The sequence below is a fragment of the Odocoileus virginianus genome, chromosome 31 (assembly GCF_023699985.2).
Source record: "Odocoileus virginianus isolate 20LAN1187 ecotype Illinois chromosome 31, Ovbor_1.2, whole genome shotgun sequence".
NCBI classification, from domain to species: Eukaryota; Metazoa; Chordata; class Mammalia; order Artiodactyla; family Cervidae; genus Odocoileus; species Odocoileus virginianus.
In genome coordinates, this window is record NC_069704.1 from 37,215,333 (window position 1) to 37,241,034 (window position 25,702).

The window sequence follows — 25,702 nt, forward strand, 5'->3', positions numbered from 1 at the left end:
ATTAGTGTGTGTGTGTGCATGCAGTCATGTCTGACTCTGCAACCCCACAGACTGTAGCCCTCTAGGCTTCTCTGTCCATGGGATTTCCCAGGCAAGAATCCTGGAATGGGTTGCCATTTCCTCTTCCAGGGGATCTTCCAGACCCAGGGATCAAACCCATGTCTCTTGTGTCTCCTGCATTGGCAGGCAGGCTCTTTACCACCTGTGCCACCTGGGAAGCTATATGGCCTTTCTGGAGTGTTAGAATATATTTTAACCTGGATGAGGATGTTGCAGTGTGATCTGCCTTAAAGCAAGCTACCTGCCATATTTACAAAGCGAGTTTTCCTTTCTCCATGTGCTTCATTCTGCTCCTCTTGGCCCATCCCCCACACATAACAGGCCACTTCCGGGGTCAGTGTCCTTCCTGTGAGCTCCCGTGGCTCCTCTGTGCATGCTTCCCCCCTTTTTTAAAATAGGCAATGATATACCCAATTTTCAGAACTCTATTTTGTGAACTTTACTTACAATGCTGTGAAATTAAAGAATAATGACGATGCAACTTCTTTCTTATAAACTTAAAAGTATCTATTAGACAAGTGATTAAAAGTCTTAGTGATGATTGTAAACAAAATTTGAATAGTAAATATTTGTGCCAAAACATATCTTATTTTACTTATAATCTTTCAATAAACTTTCCTATACCTATGCTTGGTCATAATCTTTTAGCATCTGATTTTTTTTTTTACTCTATTTATTGAAGTGGAGTTGGTGTACAATATTATATAAGTCAGAGGCATACAATATAGTGGCTTACAATGTTAAAGGTTATATTCTGTTTATAGTTATCATATAATATTGGCTATATTCCCTGTTTTGTATGACAAAGACTTGTAGTTTATTTTATATATAATAGCTTGTAACTCCTAATCCCCTATCTCTGTGTCCCCCTCCCCACTGGCAACCACTAGTTTGTTCTCTATGTCTGTGAGTCTTCTTTTTGTTACATTCACTAGTTTGTTGTAGTTTTTAGATTCCATGTATAAGTGATATCATACAATATTTGCCTTTCTCCGTGTGACTTATTTCAGTTAGCATAATACTCTACAAGTCCATCCATATTGCTGCAAATGGCCAAATTTCATTTCTTTTTATGGCTGAGTAATATGCCATTGTATATGAATACCTCATCTTCTTATTCCAGTCATCTGTTAATGAACATTTAGGTTGCTTTTCACATCTTGGCAATTGTCAATTGTTTTGGTTACCCTAAACTTCAAATTAAATCCTGTATAACACAGAATGACTTACCTATTTGTCAGTATGCAAAATTTTCTTCCATCATTTTCCTCTCTTAAGTGAAAATCTTTCCATAGGAAACATTGATAACCAATATATTTTTCTAATGTTGCAAGAGTGGCTTAGTTGCCTGCTCCTGGGTCTATTCATATATTGTTAAAAAAAAAAAATGATCTTTCTTTTTCTTTGGTCATACGTTCATAGCTGAAATTTTTCTTGTGACTTGAACCTGAATTTTGCTCTCTCTCTTCCTTTCTTCCTTTTGTTTTAAAAATAGCCTACATCGCTTTTTTCCCAACTTTGCTGAGATATAATTGGTACATAGCACTGTATAAATTTAAGGTGTACACCTGATGATATGATATGCCTATATATTGTGAAATGATGACTGCAGTAAGATTAGTTATCACCTCCATCATCTCACATAATTACTGTTTTCCCCTCTGCAAATCATTGTTCTTTTTCTACAGATAGGCTCATCATCACAGATAAAGGCGAGGAACCTGCCCTTTAAATAAAACTGCCGGATTCACTGCGTCTGAATGAGCATCCTCTTGTGGTATCAGTGCAATCTCCAGGCTCGTTCCAGAGGCGACTGTTTGCGGGTGTCAGTGTCAGAGGCGCGTTCCTTATGTATCCTCAGTGGTCATAACACTCTCATTTTAGAGTAGATTTCAGTTGTTTTTTTTTTTTTAATTATCTATTTGGCTGTGTCCGGCCTCAGTTGTGGCTTGCAGGATCTTCTTGCGTTGCTGTGGCTCACGGACATTCTAGTTGTGGCGCTGAAGCTCAGAAGTTGTGGTGCACCACTTTAGTGGCCTTGAGGCCTGTGGGATCTCAGTTCCCCAAACAGGACTTGAGCCTGAGTGCCCTGTATTGCAGGGTGGATTCTTCACTGGACCACCAGAAGAATCCCCAGATTTCATTTTTGAAACCAGCTCCAAATCATTTGGAGTGAAGTCTGATAAAAGGAACTAAGTGACCCAACTTGAGAATGCCATTTTAGATTCAAAAGAAGGTCTTGAAAGACTCAAATCAGAGGCAATTCCCAGGGAGAAATTCCAAATACATTGTTGACATCAGGGAAATAAGCCTAAGGATCTCAGGGAGGAGAGTGTTAGTCACTCAGATGTGTCTGACTCTTTGTGACCCCATGGACTGTAGCCCACCAGGCTCCTCTGTCCATGGAATTCTCCAGGCAAGAATACTGGAGTGGGTAGCCATTCACTTCTCCAGGAAATCTTCCAAACCCAGGGATTGAACCCCGGTCTTCTGCTTTGTGGGCAGATCCCTTACCATCTGTGCCCATAGCTGGGGAGAGGGCTCATTTAGGTTTGTAAATTCTACTGTGTGGATTTGAAAATCTGTTCAGTACACAAACAAACCTTTCAGAGCTGGATTCAAATGACAAATAAGAAAAAAAAATGACAAATAAGAATGATACAGTCAGTCCTCCAAACTGTACTTTCTTTTCTGGTCAGGCCCCAGCTCAGGCTCCCAAGTTGGTCCCCCTGCAGCCACTGATAATATCACGGGCACCTCCAGAGCCCTTCCTGCCTTTGTTCTGGGTGTCACTGATGTTAATCAAATGGGAAGGAAACACAATTCAGAGCTCACAAAGCAAACGGGAACTGATTTTCAAATTCATGACTTTCAAATCCAGGGTACAAAGGCGGAGGCATTTTAACTAACTAGGTATGTGAGGCTGGAGCTATTACTCTTAAATCTGTACTTTCCTTTTAATGGGAAATGCTTTTTAATTCACATTTTTGGGACTTATTTTACTGCACGAAGAGGTTTGTTCCCATGCATTTTTGGTTTGATGCCTTCCTGCATGGAAGTGTGAAGAGAATGTGCAGATAGGCCCCTGGAAAATCAAAAGTCTCATTAACTCTGTGTCTATTTAATTCAGTTAATGTTTGTTAAAGGGGTGTGATCCAGGCAGTGTAGTAGGAGTCAGAAATGGAAGAGGAGAAAGACAAGGAGTCTGCCCTAAAGGAGTTTGCAATCTGCTTTTGAAATTTGAACAAATACACAGATAAATGCCAGAATCAGGTGCTGACAGAGGAGAGAAGAAAGGAGGTAACCTGAGAGGATGGCAGAGGACTTCACAGATCAAATGACATTTTAGTTGGATTTTAAAGGGCGGATAAAAATCTTAGCTGAATTGGGGATTGTGAGTAGGATGGAAATCCAGATGGAAGAAAGAGAATAAGTTCAGACCTGGAAAACACAGAGAATCCTGGTGAAATGGTGCCAAATCCCATCTCCCTGACCATCAGTGAGAGAACGGGAAAGAATGGACACCTGAACCAGTCTCTGCTCTTAGTAAATGGGAATCCTCTTCCCTTCGATTTTCTCTCAGACTTGATTGATTTCAGGCAACTCCCCTGCAGACTTGAGAGAGAAAGTCTTAATTCACTGCTCTTCCTGTATACACTGGTCCCTCGGTTCATGACAGGTTGGTTCCAGGACCTCCCTTGGATACCAAAATCAGAGAACGCTCCTATCTCTTGCAGAGATCTTGTAAAGGGTGTGGTACATAGCCAGCTCTCCGTATCCTCCGGTTCTGCATCCTCGGATTCAACTAAGCACAGATCAAAGGAAGTTTGGCGAAGGCGTCTCCCAGTGGATAGGAATCTGCCTGCCAATACAGGGAACCCGGGTTCGATCCCTGGGCCAGGAGGATTCCACATGCCATGGGGCAGCTAAGCCCGGGCCCATGCACTACAACCACTGAAGCCCGTGTTCCTAGAGCCTGCGCTCTGCAATGGAGAAGGCACCGCAGTGAGAAGCCCCCGCGCCGAGGCAAAGAGTAGCCGCCGCGCCCTTCCCCCTGCCCCTCACCGCGGCTGGAGAAATCCTGCTCGCAGCAACCAAGACCCGGCGCGGCCTAAAATAAATACATAACTTTTTAAACAAACGAGTTTGTTTGAACCTGCATTGTGGAGCCCACGGACCTGGAGGGCTGAATGTGTAGCTACACCTCGAAAGGAAAAACTAAAAACACAATGATTTACTTATTGGGATTGCTTTTTTACACTGGAAATTTTTATCTGAGCCAGGTGCTTGTAAGGAACATGCTTTTGACCAAGGAACCTTGTTGGAACACAGAGTCAAGTCGGGTAAGTGAGCACTGAAGAGGATTTCTGTCTAGGGATGTGTGTTTGGGGAGCAGGGATGAGAGGCAGCAGACCAAGGCCTGTGGAGGGATTGATGGCTCTGTATCTTTCTTGTCTTCCTTGAATTTGCTATATTTGCTATATTACTGCTTCTGTTTTTTTATGTTTTGGGGTTTAGAAGCTGCAAGGCTTGTGGAATATTAACTCCCCGACTAGGGAATTGAACCCACATCCCCTGCATTGGAAGGTGATGTCTTTACCACTGTACCATCAGAGAAATCCCAACTCTACATCTTATCCTGGTCTCCCCCAGTGGGCCACGTTTCTCCCTGATTGCTTTTTGTGCCAGTCTTCCATTTGTGTCCTCTCCCATCTTCTTCCTTTAAGTCCACCTGCTTTTTCCAAATCCAGTACCATCACACATGCACCATATGGCATGATGTTATAATTTGGCAAAAGCCAGTTAAAATGAAATTAAACTCTCCTTTACCCTGCCCTATCTCTTCCCTTTCCTTCTGTTCCTAGTTAATAGTCTTTGCAGTTCTGTGGGAGGCTCACGCAGCTGGTAGCCTGTGGAAGGAGCCATAAAATGATGTAAGAAGCCACTCCAGACATAAACACATTGATCTTGCAAAATGCCTGAGCTTAACTCTGTAAAGGAGATCCAGCAGAGACCCGAAACAGACGTGTCCATTGTGACTGTGTTGTTTGGCATTAATGTAGATCTGTTTTACCATATGTCACATATCCGGTGTCTCCAAGGCATGAAGTTTTCCAGTGAAGCACATTTTCAAAATAACTGAAGGTTTTCATGTCAGGGATAAAATTAGCATTTTTCTTTTATTAGAATCTTTATAAGACATGATCACTCTCTTGTTTTCATTTTGTGTTAGACTATTGGTGCAGTGGTAAAGAATCCACCTCCCAATGCAGAAGATACGGGTTCAATCCCTGGGTTGGGAAGATCCCCTGGAGGAGGAAATGGCAACTCACTCCAGTCTTCTTGACTGGAAAATTCCCTGGACCGAGAAAGCTGGTGGGCTGCAGTCCATGGGGCTGAAAAGAGTCAGACATGTCCGAGCAACTGAGCACACCCACATCCTGGGCTCGGCTAAAAATATGTTGTCACATAAAATACTATAGAAAGTATAAGAACAGCCTTTCTTATATGTTCTTAAGAAAGAACACTTCTTTCCCCTTTGTTTTAAACAAAAACATGTTTACAGAAGAGTTGGAAATACAGAGAACTTGTTTTCCCTGAACCATCTGAGAGTACATTGCTCACGTAATGTCGCATCATTCCCCTTGATACTTGTTCCAGCCCGAATCATGTCCTCCCCAAATTCATATGTTGAAATCCTAATTCACGATTCATGATGGGATTCACAATGGGGCTGCATTTAGAAATAGGATCTTTAAGGAGGCAATTAGGTTAAAACGAGGTCCAGTGTGACTTGTGTCTTCACAGGAGGAGGAAATTTGGACACAGACACGGTACATAGGGAAGGCGATGTGAAGACACAGGAAGAAGATGACCATGTACAAACCAGGGAAAGAGGTCTGGAGCAGATCCTTCCTTCATGGTCCTCAGAAGAAAATAACCCTGCTGACACCTTGACCTTGGACTTCCAGTCTCTTAGTACTGTGGGATTTTTTTGTGTGTGTATGTGTGCTTCATTTTAAATTAATTAACTTATCTTTGGTTGCACTGAATTTTCATTCACTGTAAGTTAGAACAAATAAATAAAGCCCTTAAAAAAAAGATTCCAAAAAAAAAAAAATTCCAAATCAGGTCTGTCCAACTCCAAAACCCATATCATTTCTAGTCTTCCAGGCTGTCTCACATAAAGAACACTAAACACATTTGAAATTAATCCACCAGGGTCAGTGGGCTTTATCTAACTTTACTGGTCATCGTCCAGCAGAGAAATATTTAGAATACCCCAAAACACAGGGACTGATATCCGTGGTGACACAGTGGATAAAAGACATCCTGCCAATGCAAGGGACACAGGTTTGATCCCTGGTGCAAGAAGATCCCACATGCCAAGGAGCAACTAGACCCATTGGCTGCAACTACTGAAGCCTGAAGCCCTATAGCCCGTGCTCTGCAATAAGAGAAGCCCTCACAATGAGAAGCCCCTGCTCACCATAACTAGAGAAAACCTGGGCCTCCTACATGGCAGGCAGCTTCTTTACCCTCTAGCCACCAGAAGGCTACCCCAAATCTGATTTTGAGTGATTAAGTGAGGAGCCTGCAAGTCCAGGAAGTTAGAAAAAAAACTCACAGCATCAGAATCCAGCCCGAGGAATCCTCAGTGCCCCATGAATTTCCTGGATGACTTTACCCAACCTCCAAGTCTGACAATTGCATTATAGGTTGTTGTTGTTCAGCCATTCAGTGACTCTTTGAGATCCCATGGACTGCAGCTTGCCACGCTTCCCTGTCCTTCACTGTCTCCCAGAGTTTGCTCAAACTCATGTCCATTGAGTCGGTGATGAGTCATAAGTAACCAGTCTCTGACTCACAAGGAGGAAAGTACTGCTGTTTGGCTATTTGATCCCTTAGGTGGCACTCCATTTATGCATTTATGTGTGGAAGTAACCAGTGAACTGATATAAAGGCTGTTTTTTTTTTTTTTTAAAGCTCTAAAAATTCTCTCTGGGTATCTCTCCACTGTTCTTTCACCCCAGTTCAGATGCAGGAAGGAAGGACTCAGCTTCTCAGGCTGCTGCAGGCTTGGGGGCTGGTCTTTCCAAGGACAGTGCAAATTTGAGGTCTTTGAACCGTATACTCAGGGACAGAGTCATCAATACCCAGAACGTTTCTGGAACTTTGATAGCACCTCCAATCAGAAATGCTATAAAAACAAGGTAATGAAAGCCAAGCAAAAATTCCCCTGTTGATCCAGTGGCTAAGACTCTGTGCTCCCAATTCAGGGGGTCCGGGTTCAATCCCTGGTCAGGGAACTAGATCCCACTTGCTGCAACAAAGACCTGGAGCAGTCAAATAAATAAATTAATTAATTTAAAAAAATCCAAGAAAATCCCAGACAACTTGGGGGTTGTAGAGAAGTCTTAATTTTCTGGTCTGCCATACACTTGGGATTGATATCAAATATCACTTTTAAAAAATTCTTTCTTTATTTTCTCAATTAGAAGATGTTAAGTTGTTTTTCAGTTACTATGTCATGTCAGACTCTTTGCAAACCCATGGACTGCGGCACTCCAGGCTTCCCTGTCCTTCATTATCTTCTGGAGTTGGCTCAAATTCATGTCCATTGAATCAGTGATACTATCTAACCATCTCATCCTCTGCTGTCCCCTTCTCCTCTTGCCTTCAGTCTTTCCCAGCATCAGGGTCTTTTCCATTGAGTCAGCTCTTCACATCAGGTGGCCAAAGTATTGGAGCTTAGTCTTCAGCATCAGTCCTTTAATGAATATTCATGATTGATTTCTTTTAGGATTGAATGGTTTGTGACTAACACTTTCAAGATGTCAAGAGACCAGGGATATTTGAATATATATAAAAGTCTGCTTCCTTCACCTGTTTCTTCTTTCTTTGGATAGAAAAAAACTGTTATTTGAACTATTGGGAGAAGCCAATAGAGGAGGCTTCAGTTCAGTTCAGTTCAGTTCAGTCGCTCACTCACTCGTGTCCAACTCTTTGCGACCTCATGAATCGCAGTACGCTAGGCCTCCTTGTCCAACACCAACTCCCAGAGTTTACCCAAACCCATGTCTATTGAGGCGGTGTTGCCATCCAGCCATCTCATCCTCTGTTGTCCCCTTCTCCTCCTGCCTCCAATCCATCCCAGCATCAGGGTCTTTCTCAATGAGTCAGCTCTTTGCATGAAGTGGCCAAAGTATTGGAGTTTCAGCTTCAACATCAGTCCTTCCAACGAACACCCAGAACATCCTTCAGGATGGACTGGTTGGATCTCTTTGTAGTCCTTGGGACTCTCAAGAGTCTTCTCCAACACCACAGTTCAAAAGCATCAGTTCTTCGGTGCTCAGCTTTCTTTATAGTCCAACTCTAACATCTATATATGACCACTGGAAAAACCATTGCCTTGACTAGATGGACCTTTGTTGGCAAAGTTATGTCTCTGCTTTTTAATATGTTATCTAGGTTGGTCATAACTTAGAGGAGGCTTGGCTTTTATTAAATAGCAGAAATGAATGATATTCATGTAAGAAATGAAGGTACAGTCTCTGTCATTCCCTAAATATTTGGAACTCTAGAGACCAGCCTGCACATTTCTTGGGAACAGGACTGGCCACACCATTTCTGGGCCTTAGTGCCAGGTAAAACCAGAAAAGCCCTTGGTCAAAAGGGCTTCCCAGGTGGCACTAGTGGTAAAGGATGTTCCTGCCAGTGCAGGAGATGTAAGAGACATGGGTTCAATTCATGGGTTTGGAAGATCCCTTGGAGGAGGTCATGTCAACCCACTCCAGCATTCTTGCCTGGAGAATCTCATGGACAGAGGAGACGGCAGGCTACAGTTCATAGGATTGCAGAGTTGGACTTGACTGAAGTGACTTAGAACATTGCTCAAAATTGTTTAGAACTTTAAGATGGCACCAGCAGAGCTTCAAGCTAAGCACAGGGCATGTCGGGGTGAGAAGCCCTTTGTGGATGTCCCTGGAGGTGGCCCTGCCTGGGAAGATGGGAAAGGTAAGCCTCCTTCTTATCAGTGGAGGACCAGGAAAGAAGCAGTCGTGTGTTCCAACTCATTTTACTCAAGAAGGCTGGGGTCCAAGCACTGCTCCTATCACACCCTTCCTTCATGTTTGTGTTGGAATAAGAATCGCATCCAAGACAGAGAAAGGTGGAAACAAACTTACATGTGGAATCTCAAATATGACACAAAATAGAAGGGCTTCCCTGGTGGCTGAGACAGTAAAGAATCCTCCTGCAATGCGGGAGACCTGGGTTCAATCCCTGGGTTGGAAAGATGCCCTGGAAGAGGGCATGGCAACCTACTCTAGTATTCTTGCCTAGAGACTCGCCATGGACAGAGGAGCCTGGTGGGCTACAGTCCATGGTATCACAGAGAGTCATGTATGACCGAGTGACCAAGCCCAGCACAGCATGAAACAAACAAAATCAGAAACAGAGAATAGACTGGTGGTTGTCAAGGCGGGTGTGGTGTAGGGCAGGGTAGGATTGGGATGAGTTTAGCAAACAGTAAGGTCCTTCTGTAATAGCCCAGGGAACTGTATTCAATATTCTGTGATAAACCATAATGGAAAAGAATATGAAAAAGAATGGAGATATGTGTAAAACTGAATCACTATTGTATAGCAAAAATTAACACAACATATAAATCAACTCTACTTCAATAAAATAAACCAAAAAAAAATAGGATCTGATGTCTTAAATAGATATTTAGTAATTAACAAAGAATCAAGGATTGTAAGTGAGAATTTATGACTGTCCAAACAAGTTTTTATACCCTTTTGCCTGTTTGAATGTCTTGGTTGTTCCCTTACCATATTCTTACAATAGGCACTTTTTCTTTTTTAAAGACTTTTTAAAGATTATTTTTATTTATTTATCTGGTTGTGTTGGGTCCTAGTTGTGCCATGAGAGTGCTTATCTGTGGCATGTGGGATCTCGTTCCCCCACCAGGGATCAAACCGGGGCCTTCTGCATTGGGAGGGTGAAGTCTTAGCCACTGGGCCAACAAGAAGTCCCTAAAAATTTTTTTGATGTGGACCATTTTTTTTTTAAAGTCTTTATTGAATTTGTTACAATGTTGCTTCTGCTTTATTTTATTTTATTTTTGGCCACGAGGCATATGGGATCTTAGCTCCTTGACCAGGGATCAAACCTGCACCCCCTGGGTTGGAAGGCAAAGTCTCAATGGCAGGACCACCAGGGAAGTTTCTAGATGAACATGAGATGGCCCCAGGAATTCATCTTCAGAGGCAGTAAGAAAGGAGGAAGGCATGTGTGGGGGTGTGGGGTGCGGGGAGTCTTGGATGAGGAGCAGCTCCACCAGGTAGAGTGGAGTCGGAGCACGAAGCAAAAATGAGTCAGTGAGTCCCTGGGACTGAGGTGGGGTGGAGAAGAACATGGCAGCTGGGCCTGGGAACTAGCTCTGGGAATCCCACGGGGAAAAAGCTTTGGTGCCCTTTGACCCAGTCATCCTACTTCTCGAAAGCTCTCCTAGGAAAATAATCCAAAAGAAAAAATATCTAAACCCCTTGACTTTTCCCAGCCTCTCAGGCCTGTGGGTACAGACAGGGATCCATTCACAGCGATGTCTGTGGTCCTTGGCATCCTGGCCCCCATGCAGAACTGGGTGACCTTAAGTCTTTGGCTTAGAGCCGGTGAATCAGGCCTCAGAGTCCCCTGCAAGGAGCTCGAGCGTGCTAAGGACCAGATGTGCTTCTGTTCTGCTCGTGCCTGCTGTGGAAGTCCTCAGCCTGCAGACCATGGGAGGGTGGCCCTTTGCTTTAGGCCCAGTGCAGCCAATTAAATAAATAAACATTAAAAAAGAAATAAAGGACAGTTTTCTCTTCACCTCCTCTTTTCAAAAGAGGAAAATAAACACTCATTTTCTATTTTCTTGACTCTCCATCTCTCCTCTCCAGGCCACACAGGCCTGCTCTGCATTGCACGCCATCTCTTGCTAAGAGTTGCCTGAAAAAGTCCCTGCACCTCACCCACAATCTTCCCTTAGGCTCCGAGTAACACACTTACATGTTCATTGTAATATTAGGTATTGGGCTTTCAGGCAGTGCTGGTGGTAAAGAATCCTGCTGCCAGCGCTGGACATGTGGGAAACACGGCTTCCATCCCTGCCTGGGTCGGGAAGATCCCCTGGAGGAAGAGATGGCAGCCCACTCCAGTATTCTTGCCTTAAAAGAATCCCATGGACAGAGGAGCCTGATGTGTTACAGTCCGTGGGGTTACAAAGAGTCTGACATGACTGACCTCCCACACAATATTAGGCATAATAGTGAAAAGCTGAAAGTAATCTGAAAAAACACTAGTAGAGGGATAATTGGATAAGTGACAGAGTGTAACCTCTTGTGTGTTATACAGAGCCAGTAACAATTATGAAGACTCTGCAACAACATAAAAAAGTGCTTATGACTTTATTTTAAGTGATAAAGAGAATACCCACTACTATGATTTCAGCTCCATAAAAATGATACACGCTCATGAAATGAATAGAAAAGAAACTTGAACAAATGAAAATCAATTCAACTTGGAGTGTTGGTAGTGTAGGTGCATTTTTTGTCTATACTCAGTGTTCTATTAATTTATTACTAATGTCATTTACTTGATAAAGAATAACAGTTGTGGGGACTTCTCTGGTGGTCCAGTGGTTAAGACTCTGTGCTTGAAATGCAGAGGACATGGGTTCAGTGCCTGGTTGGGGAACTAAGATCCCATATGCCTCAAGGTGTGGCCTAAAAAGAAAAGTTATTAGAAAAAATGAATAAAATGCTAGATCCCATTTTGAGATCTCCTTTGTACATACCTCAATTTTCATATAAGCTTCAGAAGAGTAGCTCAACTTTACCAATCTCCTCCCTGGGGGCATTTCCTGCTTGAAATTCTAGAAGCTGTCTGAAAATCTTTCTTATCTATACTGGCAACATGTAATCCCGTGACTTCAGGAAGAACAATAATAACATCTCAAGAGGAGACACTGGGGACCAATCAGAACACGAACATTCTGATGGTTGCCTCCCTCACAATCCTCTGGGTCTTCTGGGACTTCCCTGGTGGTCCAGTGGTTAAGAGTCCACCTTCCAATGCAGGGGACTCTTTGTGACCCATGGACTGTAGCCCACCAGGCTCCTCTGTCCATGGAATTCTCCAGGCAAGAATACTGGAGCAGGTTGCCATTTCCTCTTCTAGGGAGGAACTTCCCCCTCCCTTCCTGACCCAGGGATCGGACCCAGGGATCGAACCCAGGTCTCCCACATTGCAGGCAGACTCTTTCCCAACTGAGCCACCAGGGAAATAACCAATGTAGGAGACCCTGGTTCAATTCCTGGTTGGGGAACTAAGGTCCCACAGACTATGGAGCATCTAAGCCCACAAGCAACAAAGATGTCACATGACACAGGAAAGACGAGACACAGTCAGATAAATAAATATTAAAAAAGGTCCTCTGACTGTCTGCGGCTGGAGGGGGTCTAACAGAGAAGAGCAATCTGGCTGTTTGTCAAGAGACTGGAGCTCTCCTGGGGTGCTCACAGCTATTTGTGGCGTGGCGTGCTCCAATCTGCCAGCTGCAAAAACTACTGACTCACGGGGCTGGTTGTTAAGGCCTCGTCTCATGAAGAATTGAATCCACTTCTCCTTTTGGCTGGCCTTCATTCTGGGTTTTTCTGCCTACCTGCCCCTGTGGATTCATGATTCACTGTAAACTTTCTCCCCGCCAGGTGCATCACTCTCAGGGATGAAGCTGGCGGTCTTGCTGCTGTATTTCGACACAACAAGACCTGAGTAGCAGGATGGGGAGCCAAGCTGGCTTGGACCCTGAGAACGCTGAATTCCATCCACCTGCAGCCTAACTCCCAAACCCAGGCCCCTGACTCCAGGAAGTCCTAGAGGTATAAATATATATGAGTGCTACTCACACAGTGTCTGACTCTTTGCAACCCCTGGTCTGTAGCCTGCCAGGCTCCTCTCACCAGGGGATTCTCCAGGCAAGAATTCTGGAGTGGGTTGCCATGCCCTCCTCCAGGGGATCTTCCCCACCCAGGGATCAGACCTGAGTCTCTTATGTCTCCTGCATTCTTTACCACTAGCACCACCTGGGAAGCCTGGCCTCCTCCTTTGGGCTTGATTACTACAAGCCCAAATTTTGCTATAGCAGCTCACAGAACTCGGGAAACCCCTTTGACTCACGAGCTCACTCGTTTATTATGAAAGAGCATCACTCGGGAACAGCCAGATTGAAGAGATGCCCAGGGCGAGGTATGTGGGAAGGGATGTGAACTTCCATGCTCTCTCTGAGGCCATTCTTCCCACACTGCCAGATGTTCACCAGCCTGCATGCTCTCTGAACCCTGTTCTTTGGGGGTTTTTTTTGGAGGATTCATTGTACAGACATGATTGACTAAATCAGTGGTCGTTGGTAATTGACTCAACCTCCAGTCCCTTTCCTCCTTGGAAATCAGAGGGTGGGACCAAAAGTTCCAGCCCTCTAATCTTCTATTCATGTGGCTGGCTCCCCTGTCGACCAGCCCCACCCTTAGGTTAGGTTATGTATGTATGCTCTGTCGCTTCAGTCGAAGCCAAGGCTCCCTAAAAACCACCTCATTAACATGACGAAAGAAACATTTAGAGCTTGCATTGCTAGGAATGGGTCAAAGGTCAAATATATATATTGCTTATTGTAACCATGATATCACTGACTTGGGGATAATGACGGTCCTCTCTGCTGCTGCCTCAGGAAACAGGGAACATCACATCCGCTCTGTGAGTCTTACGGAAATTCCAGAGCCTCCAACAGGTTCCTGGCTGTGAAGTTAGTTAAACAGCTTGAAAGAAAGAACAAGTCTTGCTACTTTATGAAGGAACTGTTGAAGAACTTTGGACACTGTGCTCTCAAGCAGAGTGACTTCCCCAGAGACTCACTGACAGGACCTGCCAGCAGGTGCGTGAACCTTGTTGAGGGCGCTGGCTTCACCATGAGAGGGCTTGACTCAAGACCAGTTGTGCCACATTCCAGGCGAGTGACTTGGGCCTCACATTTCCTCACCTGTAGAATGGGAATAACAATAACACCTCCTAAAAAGGTTTGAAATCAGGTGTGTGAAAATGTTAAAAAAAAAAAGAGAGACAGTTGCCAGAATTATTAGTGCTGCATACCTAGTGATTTTATGAATTACACTGGAGCACAGGTTAGGATTGAAAGGACCCAGAAGGGCTTCCCTGATGGTTCAGTGGTAAAGAATCTGCCTACCGATGCCGGCGACACGGCTTCCATCCCTGACCTGGGAAGGCCCCACATGCCTGGGGGCAACTAAACTCCTGCACCACAACTATTGAGCCTGTGCTTTAGAGCTCAGGAGATGCAACTACTGAGCCCATATGTCCCAGCCTCCTGCTGTGCAACAGGAGAAGGCACCGAAAGGAGAAGCCCTGTGCACCTCTACTAGAGAAAAGCCCTCGCAGGGATAAAGACCCAGCACAACCAAAAATAAATAAATAAGCAGATAAATTAAAAAAAAAATCTATCTTAAAGAACAAAACAAAACATGGAAGACTGGCCCTACTGGACAGACTAGTCCCATTTGCTAAGCGCTGGGGTCGGGGGAGACGGCAGAGAGAGGGCTGAAGTGAGTGCTCCCATCAAAGGATCCTCTGTGGATGAGCAACTGACATTAGAGGGCTCTTCTGGCTCCCTGTAAAGGGCTGGCGGTAGGGGTAACAATAGGAACATTCAGTCCTTCGTCTGTGTCCCAGATCCCAAACTGGACCGTGGGGAGGAGCCTTTGCTGGCACACAGGCTGGCATTGAGTCCGGGAAAGAAGCTGGCTCCATACGCAGCTGTCCATCAACCACAGTCTCTCAGCACTAGGACCTCCATGTGTCTTGGGAGAAGGCACTCCTTCCCAAGTCTTTACACCCTGGAGATGGCATCATGCGTAGGGGCAGGTGGGCTAAGCGCCCCTCCTTCACTCAGATCACCTGCTGAGAGAAGTCAGGGAGAAGAGGCCACTTGGTCCTCTGCCCTCTGGGAACAAGTCCCAGCCAGGCGCAGGGAGCGGGGATGGAGTTTGGCAGCAGCCTGGCTGGGAGGTCTGCCTTGGAGACCAGGAACGAGCTGGTTTGGGTCTGCCCGGTAGGAATCTCCCCGACAGTGTCTCTGCCCCGTTTCAACAACTCGACTTCCCGAGCTCCTTTCGGCTGTGGGAGCTTTTCTTGTCTCAACAAAGAGGTTGTTACAATCCCCTGAAAAGTATAGTCACGAACTTGCTAACTAGTCAATAAATAGTAGCTGTCACCGCCACATTCACAGTCAGCAGCTCTGCGCATCATCCTAGGATGGCTGAGTCAGGACCCCACGCCCACCTTGACACTGGACCTTGATGCTCCAGGTTTTTCTTTCCCTGGTCTGGGAGGGAACTGCAATCTTTCTGCTGCCAGAGCAACCGGGAGCCCGTGTGCAGAACCCTGAGCAGAACAGCAGAAGGTTCCTGCCTCCTTCTTCCCCTCGGTTCCGGGGCTCCAGGTTGGTCCATCAAACAGCTGGATTTCTGTTGGCTTCTAGTGCCCACGAGGTCTGCAGTTGCCAGCTGAGCCCCAACCCAGGCCAGCTGAGCCCCAACCCAGACCAACTACCTGGCTTTCACTGCCCGAATCTCAGTGGTTCTCGTGAAGGGCTATTGCAATGTGGTGGGAGCATTTAGGGGAGCCCTATTGGCATTTAGTGGGTTTGCCAGTGATGCCAGCTGCCCCTCAAAGTGTGGAACAGCCCTGTGCAACAAAGAACTGTGTGGCGTGACTTTCAGATGTCCCACGGGACATCATGTTAGGAAAGGCCATTTATTCTTACTTAGCTGAACCAGCATCCAGCCCAGTTTGTGTGTAAACAAAATGCTCTTGTTTGTAAGACTGGAAAAAAAAATATATTGTTCTAAGATAGACACAACATAAAATTTACCATTTTAACCATTTTTAAAGGACACATTCGAGTACATTTGCAATGTCCTGCAAGGTTGCTACAGTATAATTCCAAACCTTTTTCAATACCCCAAACAGAATCTGTCTTACCGTTAACCAATTGTTCCCACTTTTTCCCTGCCCCCAGCCCTTTTTGTTTTTGTTTAGTCGCTAAATTGTGTCCAACTCTTTGTGACCCCATGGACTATAGCCCACCAGGCTCCTCTGTTCATGGGATTTCCCAGACAAGAACACTGGAGTGGCTTGCCATTTCCTTCTCCAGGGCATCTTCCTGACCCACGGGTTGATCCCACATCTCCTGCATTTGCAGGCGGATTCTTTACCACGGAGCCCCCTGGGAAGCCCATGCCCCAGCCCTTAATAACCTCGAATCTACTTTCTGTCTCAGTGAATTCACCTATTCTAGGTGCCTCATATTGGAGAAGGCAATGGCACCCCACTCCAGTATTCTTGCCTGGAAAAGCCCATGGATAGAGGAGCCTGGTAGGCTGCAGTCCATGGGGTCGCTAAGAGTCAGACATGACTGAGCGACTTCACTTTCACTTTTCACTTTCATGCATTGGAGAAGGAAATGGCAACCCACTCCAGTATTCTTGCCTGGAGAATCCCAGGGATGGAGGAGCCTGGTGGGCTGTAGTCCATGGGGTTGCATAGAGTTGGACGTGACTAAAGAGACTTAGCAGCAGCATATAAGCGGAATCACACAATATCTGTTCTTTGTTTCATCAAAAACTTTACCAAGAGTTTTTCATCATATGGGAAAATTACCATGCGTGGTATTTGAATCATAGATAAAATTTATGTGCATCAGTCTGCATTTGTAACATTGAACATGGTTGCAAGCATTTGACACCTTAATATGCTTTCTAATGTAATTATGTGCAAACATTCACATGTTGAAATACATTTTATTTTATTATATTTTACATTTCTTTTTATTCCCAAGTTAAAGCATTGTGATTGCAGGGCAACTACGAGACTAGGCACCACAACTAGAGTCCGCACGCCGCAACGAAAAGATCCCAAGTGCTGCAACTGAGGCCTGACACAGCTAGATAAATAAATAATAAAAATGTCAGAAAAGTAAAAAGCTCAATATCAGGAGCCCATATATCTGGAGGTTTGGCCAAGCCCCAAGGAGTCATTATATATATATGCTGTGAAGCAGCCTTGGAGATGTCTGCTGTCGCACTCTGAAGGAGAAGGATAAAACGTGACCCAGGGACGATGCAATCCTTCCATTTTCTCCCCATGCCAGTATTCCATCACTCAGCTGCTTTCTAGCTCTGTGCCTGGAACCAATGCCAACAAAGATGACTAAGATCTCTGGCCAGGAGTCTGCAGTCTCACATGAGAGAGGGACCAGCAAACAAAAGATGGCAATGCAGGCTGTGGATGGTCACAGGGACTCAGAAAAGGATGTCTGGAAACTTCCTGGCCAGTCCAGTGGTTAGGACTCTGTGCTTTCACAGCTAAGGGCCCGGGTTTGATTCCTGGTCAGGGGTATAAGATCTCCACAGCAAAAAAAAAAAAAAAAAAGAAAGAAAAGAAAAGAAAAGAAAGCCTGGGAAGACTATGGTGAGTAGAGATACTGGCTTTGACAACTGTTATGGATGGAATTGCCCCTGCACCCTGCCACCCCAGTTCTAACCCCAGCCCCGGCCTCCGTTCGCGTGTTGATGCCCTGACCCCCAGTGTGGCTGTGTTTGGAGATGAGGCCTTTAAAGACGAGAATTAAAAAAAAAAAAAAAAAGACAAGAATTAAATTAAAACAAAGTCACTAGGGTGGGCCCCAAATCCACTGTCACGGGCTCCTTTATTAGAGGAGACTGAGACAGAGATATAAGCACACACAGAAGGAAGGCCATGTGAGGACACAGGGTGGCCTTCTGCAAGAACTTCTCCGAGATGGTGGCCACGTCACAGAATCATATCTCTGTCAGAGAGGCCTCAGGAGAAGCCAACCCTGCACACATCTTTGACTTCCAACCTCCAGGGTTGTGAGGAAATAAAAGTGTGTTCTTTAAGCCCCCCAGACTAGGGTATTTTGTTATGGTAGCCTGAGCAAACCAATGCAACAGCTGAGTTCAAAGCATTATGCTGAGGTGTAGTATGATATCTTTAATTTTTTTTTGGCTGTGCTGTGTGACATGTGGGTTCTTAGTTTCCCGACCTGGAATCAAACCCGTGTACCCTGCGTTGGAAGCATGGAGTTCTAACCACTGGACCTCCAAGGAAGTCCCTTTCATTGTTTTTAAAAGAATAAAACTGTTTACCAAGGATTTTCACTTAGCAAAGGTAACGGGAATGCTATTTTGAAATATCAAGCTGATATGTTTTTCGTAACCCTGTCAATCATGTCCCCTCTCCCAGTCTTGAACTATGAATGCTAAGCTGTAAACCCCAGGACAGGTGAGGGTAGGAAGTGTCTGGAATAAAAGGGTCATTGATAGACTTTGATTTTCAAAAGCTGACTTTGTTGATTCTATATTGAAATTACAGTTTTCAAAGCCAGGCTTTATGGAGAGAGAGAGAAAATGTTTATTTTCTGAATTTTAAAACCTCCCTTTGTGTCTGGAGAGTTGGGCTGGCATTTTGATACATAAACCCTAGGTAGAGAGAACTCAGGTTATTTCAAAAGAGAAATAACTCCCCATCCCACCCCTCTAGGTTGTCACAAAGCACCAAGCTGAGCTCCCTGTGCGGTCCAGCAGCTTCCTACTAGCTGTCTATTTTACACACGGTAGTGTATACATATGTCAGTGCTAATCTCCCAATTTGTCCTACTCTCTCCTTCCCCCACTGTGTCCACACATCCATTCTCTACGTCTGCATCCCTATTCCTGCCCTGCAAATAAGTTCATCAGAACCATTTTTCTAGCTTCCATATGTGTGCATTAATATGTGATATTAATGGACTTACTTCACTCACTGTGGCAGACTCTGCATTCACCCACATCACTAAAACTGACTCAGTTTCATTCCTTTTTTATGGCTAAGTTCCGTAGATTCTTGATTTAAAATTGTTTATGCTCTGCAGTATGCAGTTACTGTCCTCACTAATAATGTCATATATCCTAATAATATCATGCAAACAATACTTTTTTTTTTTTGGTTTGTTTGTTCTAATGGGCTAACATAGGAGATAACAGAGTTTTTCTAAGGACCAGAGTGTAAATATTTTAGGCTTTACAGGCTGTTCAATTTCAGTCAACTATTTAATTTTGCTCTTGTAGTGCAGAAACAGCCATAGACAATATGTCATGAGCATGACTGTTTGTATGAAATGTTATTTATAGACACCAAAATCTGAATGTTTTTTCAAAATCAGAATTTTACATAATTTGCATGCCACAAGACATTAAAAAAATTTTTTCCCCAGAATCTTTCTTTTTCCTTATTTTTTGCTGTGCCACTAGGTGTAGGATCTTAGTTCCCAGCCCAGGGATTGAACCCTCATCCCCTGCAGTGGCCATGTGGAGTCTTAACCCCTGGACCCCCAAGGAAGTCCCCCAGAAAATTTTTTTAAAATGAAAAAACCTATTTTTAGCTTTCAGGTTGTACAAAATCAGTCAGTGGACTGGATTTGGCCTGTGTTTGCCAATCCCTGGGTTGACAATAACTACAAATATTCTATGTAGAAACAAGTTGCAGCTTACTACATCCCTAATTTATCAAGAAGAAGATGGCAGGATTTGGGGGTGGAGGAGAAAGGGGATGCAAAAAGCTGTTATCACTTTTGGTCTAGGCCAGGGTATTTGATTAAAAGAAATAAATCAGATATTGTTGGATTCATGCAATTCCCTCCCCTCCACCCCCCTGTTTTTTTAAAAAGCCTGTTTGCCAATAGTGATGTTAGAAAATGCTATTTTGATGAGGAAATAATGAGATCATTTGAGTTATCACTGACACATGATGCCTGTGTGAGCAATCTTTACCAGCTGCCAGGTCTCAAGGATGTGAAAAGGGGGAAACGGATTGGTTTCTTTAATGTTATTTAACTCCTTATCGGAGAAAGCAATGGCAGCCCACTCCAGTACTCTTGCCTGGGGACTCCCATGGATGGAGGAGCCTGGTGGGCTACAGTCCATGGGGTTGCAAGAAGTCAGACATGACTGAGCAACTTCACTTTCACTTTTCACTTTCATGCACTGGAGAAGGAAAAGGCAACCCACTCCAGTGTTCTTACCTGGAGAATCCCAGGGACGGAGGAGCCTGGTGGGCTGCCGTCTGTGGGGTCGCACAGCATCGGACACGACTGAAGTGACTTAGCAGCAGTAGCAGCGGCAACTCCTTATGCTGCAGTTTCTAGTATGAAAGGCACGTGTGCATGTGTGTGTGTGTTTGTGTGTGTGACGGTGGGGGGAGAGAAGGGAAGAAGAGGTGGGGCAAGTGTAGGGGCGTCTTGCCTTTTCCTACAAGCACTGACCCAATCTTTGCTTTGCATCAATTCTTCACTGTGCAGTCTGCCGGCCACCATTATTATTATTCATACTTGGCCTGCAGATGCCTCCCCTGGAAGTAACATTAGCCACTGCGGTCAGTCGTTAGAAACAAGGTTGACAGTAACATAGCCCCAGAGTTCCAAGGTATTACAGAGATGACAACAGGGGCCCATCCACCTGCAATGGCCGGAAAGGGAGAGGAGAGCAGGGCAGATCCAGAAGGGGTGGGAACAGAAGAAATATCATATGACGTCCTTATACGTGGAATCTGAGAAGAAATGATACAAATGAACTTATTTACAAAACAGAAGCAAACTCACAGACTTAGAGAAGGAACTCATGGTTACTGGGGAAAGTTGTGGGGAAGGGATAGTTAGGGCGTTTGGGATGGACATGTACACATTGCTGTATTTCAAATGGATAACCAACAAGGACCTACTGTGAGCTCAGGAACTCTGCTCAATGTTATGTGGCAGGCTAGATGGGAGGAGGGTTTGGGGAAGAATGGATACATACATACCTATGGCTGAGTCCCTTTGCTGTCCTCCAGAAACTATCATATCACCATGTTGTTATTGGTTATACTCTGATATAAAGTAAGAAAAAATTCTTTTAAAGCAGGGACAGGAAAATGCCATTGGCTAGGAATGCTGACTTAGTTCTAACTTCCCATTGAAATAGTCATTCCTTGATGATATCTAAAACTCACTCTTTCCTGAAAATGTGCTAAATGACATTTTTTTTGTGAGTGGGAAACATTTTTTTTAAGTGGGAAAAATGATAATACTTCACCTAAAACTATCTTTTTTTCCCCCTGAAAGTTAAAAAGAGAACACTATAATTCTCTTAACATAAAAACCCAAGAATTTTTGAAAAAAACAAAGCATCCTGAAGCCTCAATTACATAATAATGAATTCATTAGTGACTTTTTTTTTGTGCAACATATACAGTATCTCCCAGTCATTTCAGTTACAATTATGTTTTCCATTGACACCATGCAGTGGACATGTCCAGCAATGTGAGTTAATAATGAAATAATAAGTCAAGGCATTAAATGCTTCCCAGGTGGTGCTAGTGGTAAAGAATCTGCCTGCCAATGCAGGAGACTTGGGTATGATCACTGGGTCAGGAAGATTCACTAGAGAAGGAAATGGCAACCCACTCCAGTATCCATACCTGGAGAATCCCACAGACAGAGGAGTCTTGCGGGCTACAGTCCGTGGGGTCACAGAGTCGGACACGACTGAAGCGACTTAGCGCATGGGACCCAGGTTGTTAGTGCTCCCAGGTACCCAGGGGACCCTCACATGGAAATCATGTGGGGCTTCATCCCTAGGACAGGGTGGTGAAGATGATAGCCCTGTATACCTCCTAACCTGGTTAGGGGTACTTGGTGTGCTTGTTTTAGGCATACAAATTTCTTGCAGTATTGTTAATTTATCTTTTTACTGAAGGATAATTGCTTTATAGAATTTTGTTGTTTTCTGTCAAACCTCGACATAAATCAGCCATAGGTATAAATATATGCCCTCTCTTTTGAACCTTCCTCCCATCCCATTCCTCTAGATTGATACAGACCCCCTGTTTGAGTTTCCTGAGCCATACAGCAAATTCCCACTGGCTAACTCTTTTACAAATGGTAATGTAAGTTTCCATGTTACTCTTTCCCTACATCTCACCCACTCCTCCCCTCTCCCGATGTCCATAAGTCTATTCTCTATGTTTGTTTCTCCATTCAGTTCAGTTCAGTGGCTCAGTTGTATCCGACTCTTTAGTAGTATCCGACTCTTTGGGACCCCATGAATCGCAGCACGCCAGGCCTCCCTGTCCATCACAAACTCCCAGAGTTCACTCAAACTCATGCCCATCGAGTCGGTGATGCCATCCGGCCATCTCATCCTCTGTCGTCCCCTTCTCCTCCTGCCCTCAATCCCTCCAAACATCAGGGTCTTTTCCAATGAGTCAACTCTTCTCGTGAGGTGGCCAAAGTACTGGAGTTTCAGCTTCAGCATCAGTCCTTCCAATGAACACCCAGGACCTATCTCCTTCAGGATGGACTGGTTGGATCTCCTTGCAGTCCAAAGGACTCTCAAGAGACTTCTCCAACACCACAGTTCAAAAGCATCAATTTTTTGGCATTACTCTCCTATAAATAAATTCTTCAGTACCATTTTTCTAGATTTGGTATATATGTGTTAGAATCTGATATTTATCTTTCTCATTCTGACTCACTTCACTCTGTATAACAGGTTCTAGGTTCATCCACCTCATCAGAATTGACTCAAATGCATTCCTTTCTATGGCTGAGTAATATTCCATAGTGTATATGTACCACAACTTCTTTATCCATTCATTTGTCCTTGGGCATCTAGGTTGCTTTCATGTTCTAGCTATTGTAAATAGTGCTGCAATGAACAGTGGGATACATGTGTCTTTTTCAATATTGGTTTCCTCAGGGTATATGCCTAGGAGTGGGGTTGCTGGGTCATATGGTGGTTTTATTCCTAGTTTTAAAAGTAATCTCCATATCGTCTTCCATAGTGGCTGTATCAATTTACATTCCCACCAACAGTGCAAGAGCATTCCCTTTTCTCCACATCCAGCATTTATTGTTTGTAGACTTTTTGATGGTGGCCATTCTGACTGGTGTGAGGTGATATCTCATTGTAGTTTTGATTTGCATTTCTCTAATAATGAGCAATGCTGAGTATCTTTTCATGTGTTTGTTAACCATCTGTATGTTTCCTTTGGAGAAATGTCTGTTTAGGTCTTTTTCCCACTTATTGATTGGGTTGTTTGTTTTTCTGGTATTGAGTTGTACGAGCTGCTTGTATATTTTGGAAATTAATCCTTTGTCAGTTGTTTCATTTGCTATTATTTTCTCCCATTCTGAAGGCTGTCTTTTCACCTTGCTTATAGTTTCCTTTGCTGTGCAAAAGCTTTTAAGTTTAATCAGGTCCCACTTGTTTACTTTTGTTTTTATTTTCATTACACTAGGAGGTTGGTCATAGAGGATCTTGCTTTGGTTTATATCATCGAGTGTTCTGCCTATGTTTTCCTCTAAGAGTTTTATTGTTTCTGGTCTTACATTTAGGTCTTTAATCCATTTTGAGTTTATCTTTGTGTATGGTGTTAGGAAGGGTTCTAATTTCATTCTTTTCCATGTAGCTGTCCAGTTTTCCCAGAACCATTTATTGAAGAGGCTGTTTTTGCCCCATTGTGTATTCTTGCCTCCTTTGTCAAAAACAAGGTACCCATAGATGCATGGGTTTACTTTTGGGCTTTCTAGCTAGTTCAATTGGCCTATATTTCTGTTTTTGTGCCAGCACCATACTGTCTTGATGGCTGTAGCTTTGTTGTATAATCTGAAGTCAGGAAGGTTGATTCCTCCAGCTCCATTCTTCTTTCTCAAGACTGCTTTGGCTATTTGGGGTCTTTTGTGTTTCCATATGAATTGTGAAAGTTTTTGTTCTAGTTCTGTGAAAAATGCCATTGGTAATTTGATAGGGATTGCATTGAATCTGTAGATTGCATTTGGTAGTATAGTCATTTTCACAGTATTGATTCTTCTTACCCAGGAACATGATATATATCCCTCCATCTGTTTATGTCATCTTTGATTTCTTTCATTAGTGTCTTATAATTTTCTGTGTACAGTTCTTTTGTCTCCTTAGGTAAGTTTATTCCTAGATATTTTTTTTGGGGGGCGGGTAGGAGGCTTTATTCTTTTGGCAGGTTCTCTCAGTCATTATAGCTATTGCTGCACTGTTAATAAAAAATATATGCTTCTCTGTAAAGCATTAAAAAAAAAAATCCAAGGATGAGATGGCTGAGATCTCAGCTCAAGTATCTCCAAATACATTGCTGTCCATCCCCTGACCTTTCCCTGCATTATTTCTTGGTTGTTTTCCAGATCAACGCCATTCTCTGTTTGTGAGCTTCTGTGGTGCAAGCTTTTTTGTAGGGTCAGATTTCTTCAGAGCCAAACCCTGGGATCCACATGTTCCACTGGCGTTCTAGATGTAGCTGGACATCTTTCACCTCCAGGGTGCTGGACTTGCGATGCCGAGCAAGCTGGCAGGCAGCTGTCACCACACTCTCAATAAAATCATCAGCAATCTGCAGCAGCGTCTCCTCCACATCTTCATCCAATTGCTCATTAGGATCCACTTCTCTGACTAAGTCCTGTAATTTTTTCTTGGTCAATACCTGATTGTTTTCAGGGCTGAGACGCCCTCCTGTCCCAGGAGTGCCTGGGATCTTTAACACTGCAGTGCTATTGGCCATGGAGCCTTGTGGAGGGGTGCTAGCTCGTTCCGGTTTTATTGATGAGAAATTGGACAGGTTGATTAGGGCTGAGGGGCCAAACTGGTTCATAATCTGTCTTGCTTTGGAATTCAGCTCATAGAGCTTATCGAGATCTTGTTTCTTTTTGGAGCTATGAGGACCAAGGCCAATCAACACTGTGGGTCTGGGTCCTGACTCTTTCCTCCTGCTCTTCTTCCTCAGCTGCCAGGGCCCAAGACTCACAGGCAGCAGCGTCTATCTCCCCATGATGTGCAGAGACTGCCCCAGTGAAGCGTTCATCTCAGCAGCCTGTCTGACTCTATTCCTAGATATTTAATTGTTTTTGTTGCAATGGTGAATGGGATTGATTCCTTAATTTCTCTTTCTGATTTTTCATTGTTAGTATATAGAAATGCAAGTGATTTCTGTGTATAGATTTTGTATCCTATAACTTTGCTAAATTCACTGATTGGCTCTAGTAATTTTCTGATACTATCTTTAGGATTTTCTATATACAGTATTATGTCATCTGCAAACAGTGAGAGGTTTACTTCTTCTTTTCCAATCTGGATTCCTTTTATTTCTGTTTTCTTCTCTGACTGCTGTAGCTAGGACTTCCAGAACTATGTTGAATAGTAGTGGTGAAAGTGGACACCCTTGTCTTGTTCCTGATCTTAGGGGGAATGCTTTCAGTTTTTCACCATTGAGAATAATGTTTGCTGTAGGCTTATCATATATGGCCTTAGGTTCCTTCTATGCCCATTTTTGGGAAGAGTTTTAATCATAAATGGGTGCTGAATTTTGTCAAAGGCTTTTTCTGCATCTATTGAGATTATCATATGGTTTTTACCTTTCACTTTGTTAATATGGTGTATCACATTGATTATTTTGTGTGTATTGAAGA

General features: G+C 43.9%; 1 pseudogene; it reads right to left on the bottom strand.

The window, feature by feature from the left end:
* Window positions 1-24,278: 24,278 nt before the first annotated feature.
* LOC110126233 (transcription initiation factor TFIID subunit 12 pseudogene) lies at window positions 24,279-25,079 on the bottom strand (annotated as a pseudogene).
* Window positions 25,080-25,702: the final 623 nt, after the last annotated feature.